The sequence below is a fragment of the Suncus etruscus genome, chromosome 2 (assembly GCF_024139225.1).
Source record: "Suncus etruscus isolate mSunEtr1 chromosome 2, mSunEtr1.pri.cur, whole genome shotgun sequence".
In the NCBI taxonomy this organism is placed as follows: domain Eukaryota; kingdom Metazoa; phylum Chordata; class Mammalia; order Eulipotyphla; family Soricidae; genus Suncus; species Suncus etruscus.
The window spans coordinates 35,708,328-35,713,615 of NC_064849.1; the positions used below are offsets into that span (position 1 = coordinate 35,708,328).

General features: G+C 37.9%; 1 non-coding gene and 1 pseudogene across 1 annotated transcript; one reads left to right on the forward strand and one right to left on the reverse strand.

Annotated features, from left to right (window-relative positions):
• Positions 1 to 1,452: 1,452 nt before the first annotated feature.
• LOC125999645 (60S ribosomal protein L27-like) lies at positions 1,453 to 1,850 on the reverse strand (annotated as a pseudogene).
• A 1,482-nt stretch (positions 1,851 to 3,332) lies between these two features.
• Positions 3,333 to 3,436, forward strand: LOC126002264 (U6 spliceosomal RNA). The gene has a single exon (XR_007493021.1). It is a non-coding gene; the product is annotated as a U6 spliceosomal RNA (small nuclear RNA).
• Positions 3,437 to 5,288: the final 1,852 nt, after the last annotated feature.

The window sequence follows — 5,288 nt, forward strand, 5'->3', positions numbered from 1 at the left end:
CCTCTGGAAAATTATGCTGAGCAAAAAGATCCAGTCTCAGTTATGCTGAATTAAAAAAATGTCCAATCTCAAAGATACATACTGCATAAAACCATTTCTATAACCTCCATGAAATAGCAGAGATGAAGAGCAGATGAGTGATTATCAGAGTTAAACATGAGACAGGGAAGAATCGATAATGAGTTAAAAGCCAGTCTTATGGTGATTTCACATTTGATAAAATACACAGAACTTTATGTACATACATGAAAAGTAGGCTGTACTAGTGAAATATGAGTAAGTCAGATGAATTGTTTTAATGGCAATCTTGGTTTTAGTATTCTAGAGTTGTAAACATTGGAGGAACCTGGGAATTAAATATAGTGGAGACTATCCAACAGCTGACAGTGAAAAATTCTAATGTGGCATTTGTAACTAATGGGAGAAAATTTATATTCCTGATTCCCAAAAGTGTTATTAGCACTTCAAAAGTAGATGTGATTTCTTTTTCTTTTCCTTTCATATTCAGGGCCTGGCAAAATGCCTCTCCTAAACAAGGTAATCAATATGTTTCTCTTGTTGACATTGATAAAGGCTTCTGAGCCAACGACTGGATAATCTGTGCAATTTTTTATCAATATACCAAGAAAAATTGTCACCACTTTGAAGCCACTGAATAATTTGTTGAAGAATGGAGGGATAGCAAGAAAAAAAATCAACTTTATTAGAAAACCAATAATTTAAACAACAAACGTCTTCAAGTAAACACAGGTGCACAAACCAAAAAGATGAATTTGTCATATATCCTATTATAGTTCAGGTTTTTATAACAAAAATTATATAGTGAAGTGCTTCTTGCTAACTGAAGTAAACATTCTGGCAGCACTCAGGGCTACTCCTGACTTTGTGCTCAGAAATTGCTCTGGCAGGCTTGGGGGACCATATGGGATACCGGGGATTGAACCCAAGTTGATCCAGTTGGCCACATGTAGGGCAAAAAACACCCTACCACTGTGCATTGCTCCAGCCTTACAGTCCATTTTTGTCCTTCAAAATATATACATCAAGGGACTGGAGCAATAGCACAGTGGTGGGGCATTTGCCTTGCACGTGCCGACCCAGGACGGACCTGGGTTTGATCCCCAACATCCCATATATACCCCCAAGCCAGGACCGATTTCTGAGCACATAGCCACGAGTAAACCCTGATCGTCACCAGGTGTGGCCTCAAAACCAATATATATACACACACACACACATATATATATATATGCATCAGTTATTGATTCTTTGAGTTTGAAAAAAATTACGATATCTTCTAAAAATAATATATCCTGGGAGTTTTTACTGCTATGATTCATTTCACCATCTGTTATTAGAGCCTAAAGAGTTGCTTTTTTTCTCTTTGCATTTATTTCCGGATTTATTTTATTTTATTTATTTGGTTGGTTTTTAATGATGGAAACAAAACATTTAAAACCACAGCTTCTGGAAGAACCACTTGTTCTTGTGGTCTTGTATCTCTCCTCAAACTTGACCTTGGTCTCTCTGCGGGCCTTGCGCTTAAGAGCAGGGCCTCTGAAGACATCCTTATTGACAATGGTTCTGTCCAAAGGGATGTCCAGGGAGTACCTTGTGGGCATAAGGTGATTATAGTTACATACTTTCAAGAAAGACTTGATCTTTTTGGCGATTTTCTTCTTGGCTATGACAGCTATCCCATTGCGTGAATAGCGGTCAGTTCCGGCCACCAGGGCATGGCTGTAGGGGCGGTCTGAGGTGCCATCATCAATGTTCTTAACAATGTCCGCTTTGCGTCCTGAGTAGCATCTGGCTAGCACCAGGACCACCTTCCCGGGTTTCATAAACTTGCTAATTCCGATGGCAACCACTCGGGCCTACAGCAGAAAATGATTTATTTTATTTTGAACATCTCTTTCTCTGTCAGTTCGCTTCTCTTTGCTACTATTGCTGAAAATAAAAACTTCTAAACATTCAACTTGTTCAATCATATCTTGATATTATTACTGAATCTCCCAGCTTTGCTTATCAGGCCACTTCTAAGCTTCTGGTTAAAGGTAAACAGTAAATGTCTCCATTATGTAGGCCAGTAGTTCTCCACCTTTGCCACACAGAGAATCAGGAAATCATGCATTGTACAGCTAGCTAATTGGAACTGGAAAATACCATGTTGAGTAAGCCAGAGCTGAAATACAAATAGGATAATCTCACTTATCTATACATAAGCAGTCTATAGAATAACTGGATGGTGAAATAGAATGTAGTAAAGGAGAAATGCCTAGAGATCAACTTTGACCCTAGAGCTTATGGAGGAGAACAGAGAAAGAAAGAAATCAAGGAAGGAAGAAGATGACAAAGAGAAGTAAGTAATGGGGGGAAGAGGAGTTGTGCTGGTTATGTGAGAGAGTTAAGTTTATATATATAACGTATATATATAAACATATATATTTATATATATAACATATATAAGGTGTATATATATGTTATATATATAAATATATATACATAACACAGACACAACAACACTGAAAACATGAGAGCTAAGCAGCAGCCACCAAATTTTGTAGTGTGCCTGTCAAGATGGTAAGCAAGGGGAAAGGAAAGTGAACAGAGAGGTGGAGTATAGGAGCACTGGTGGAAGTAAAGGAACAATGGTGGTGGGATTGGTGTTGAAATAGAATGCCTAAACTTAACTATCAATAACTTTGCAAATCACTAATTAAATAATAAAATGTTAAAACCACCCAATAAGGGCTGGACAGAGTACAATAGGTAGGGTACTTTTGCCTTGCATGCAGTTGACTTGGTTCAATCCCTTGCACCTCATATGGTATAGCAAGTCTCATCAGGAGTGATTACTAAGTGCAGATTCAGGAAAAGCTCTGAGTGACCCAAAACTCCAAAAACAAGAAACCCACTCATTAATGTCACTTTGTTAGGTGTTCAGTTTCTGCACCAAAATAAAACACAAACCTACATGATATAATTGGTGGTAGGAAATTGCACTGGTCAAGGATGGTGTACATTCTATGACTGAAACTCAACCATGAACAATTTTGTAATCAAGTGCTTAAAGTAATTATATATTAAAATAAAAATAAATAAAAATGTAAAAGACTATATGGTATAATTTTTATTGAAAACCATTTTCACCCTAATAAAACTCAGAGTTCCAAAACGGCGAAAAGATCAGAGAAAGTTGGTTTTCTCATCAGTTTTGGTTCAACCAACTGTGAAAGATTTTTAACATTGCAGCTAATTTTTGCAAATACTTGGGTAACTGGCCGGGACAGATATACAGTAGCAGTTGTAATGTTAAATATAAAAATATAGTGCTCGCTTCAGCAGCATATATACTAAAATTGGAACAATTCAGAGATTAGCATGGTCCCTACACAAGGATGACACAGAAATTTGAGAAGCATTCCATACATTTTAAAAATAAAAATACACCCAGAACAAGGAAATTTTTTGAGGGAACCATGCCTGGCAGCTCTCAGGGGTTACTCCTGGCTCTACACTCAGGAATCACTCTTCGCTAGCTTGGGGGAACATATGGGATTCCAGGGATCAAGCTTTGGTTGGCTGTGTGCAAGGCAAATGTCCCCATCCACTGTGCTATTGCTCTAGCCCCAGAAATGTGGTTGTATTTGACTCTACTAAAAGGTTCTATTAGAGATGTCTTCACTGTGATTTTTCAATTGGCCTTTTCAAAGTGTGGATCTTTCTGGCAGAATGGCAGCCAGCAGCATCACAGGAAGCAGTGTTTGTGTTTTCCAGGTGGAAAGTCACCAACTAGCAGACATCGGCAGACTCCCAAGAGGACTATGCATCCAGATCATAAAAAATCTGCCTCTCCACCCCCTTAACATCTGTGCTCTGAGAGATTATAGCAGCAAAACCTATAGAGAAGCAAACAAATAGAAGGACATTGCAACAAAATTATCTATTCCTCCAGTGGTTTGTGTCTGAAAACTATCAAGTGTCTTGATGAATTACTGATCTTAAAATTTTCTTTGCCTCTCTAGACCATATCATTAAATAATGTACAAGAAATGAAAAGTAGAAGTAAATTCACAAAATCAGTGATGAAGGGAAAGGGTTTGGGGACACACATGCATGACATAATTTAATAAATTGGGGAAGTAAACAAAACTGGACAGTCCAATGAAACTAGGCAGCAAAGATACTGAGTGTTTCTCTAGATTAGCTTATGAATCACCTAGAAGCTTGTTAAATTGCACAGTATGATAAAGAGGGTCTAAACGAGGACATGGGTCTGCCCTCATGTCTATCTAGTAAACTCCCTAGTGGTCCTCTGTGGCTGTTCTGCTCTATAGAATACATGCTGAGTAGGTAGCCTGGGAACTAGGCCCAGGAGGGGCAGTCTATCCTGTGGAATCTCATTCAGGATTGAGACTTGAGAATGTGGTCAGATTAAGTGCAAATCTGTATTTCAAAGGGTTGAAAAGTCAATCAAGAGTCCAGAAAGGCAAGAAGAAGAGAGGTATTACTATTGTACCATACCCTACTAATAGATTTGGAGTTAGATTTGCACTTTTTTCTCCCAAAAAAACAAAATTAAAATATATGTGAAACCTCTCCTAGGGATATACTTTAGGAACACAAAAATACAATACAAAAATCCCTTCCTCACACCTATATATTCATTGCAGTGCTATTTACAATAGCCAGACTCTGAAAACAACCAAGATGCCTTTCAACAGATGAATGACTAAAGAAACTGTGGTACATATACACAATGGAATATTACACAGCCGCCAGGAGAGATGAAGTCATGAAATTTTCCTATATATGGATGTACATGGAATCTATTGTGCTGAGTGAAATAAGTCAGAGGGAGAGAGACGCAGAATAGTCTCTCTCGTCTATGGGTTTAAAAAAAAAATGAAAGACATTCTTGCAATAATTTTCAGAGACAAAAGAGAGGAGGGCTGGAAGTTCCAGCTCACTACATCAAGATCACCACAAAGAGTGATGAGTGCAGTTAGAGAAATAACTACATAGAGAACTATCCTAACAATGTGAATGAATGAGTGAAGTAGAAAGTCTGTCTAGAGTACAGGTGAGGGTGAGATGGGGAGGAGGGAGATTTGGGACATTGATGATGAGAATGTTGCACTGGTGAAGGAGGATGTTCTTTACGTGACTGAAACCCAACCACAATCATGTTTGTAATCAAGGAGTTTAAAGATATTAATTAAAAAAATAAATAAAGATGGCCACTACACATGAAAAAAATTTACTTTTTTTAGAAGTACATTTCT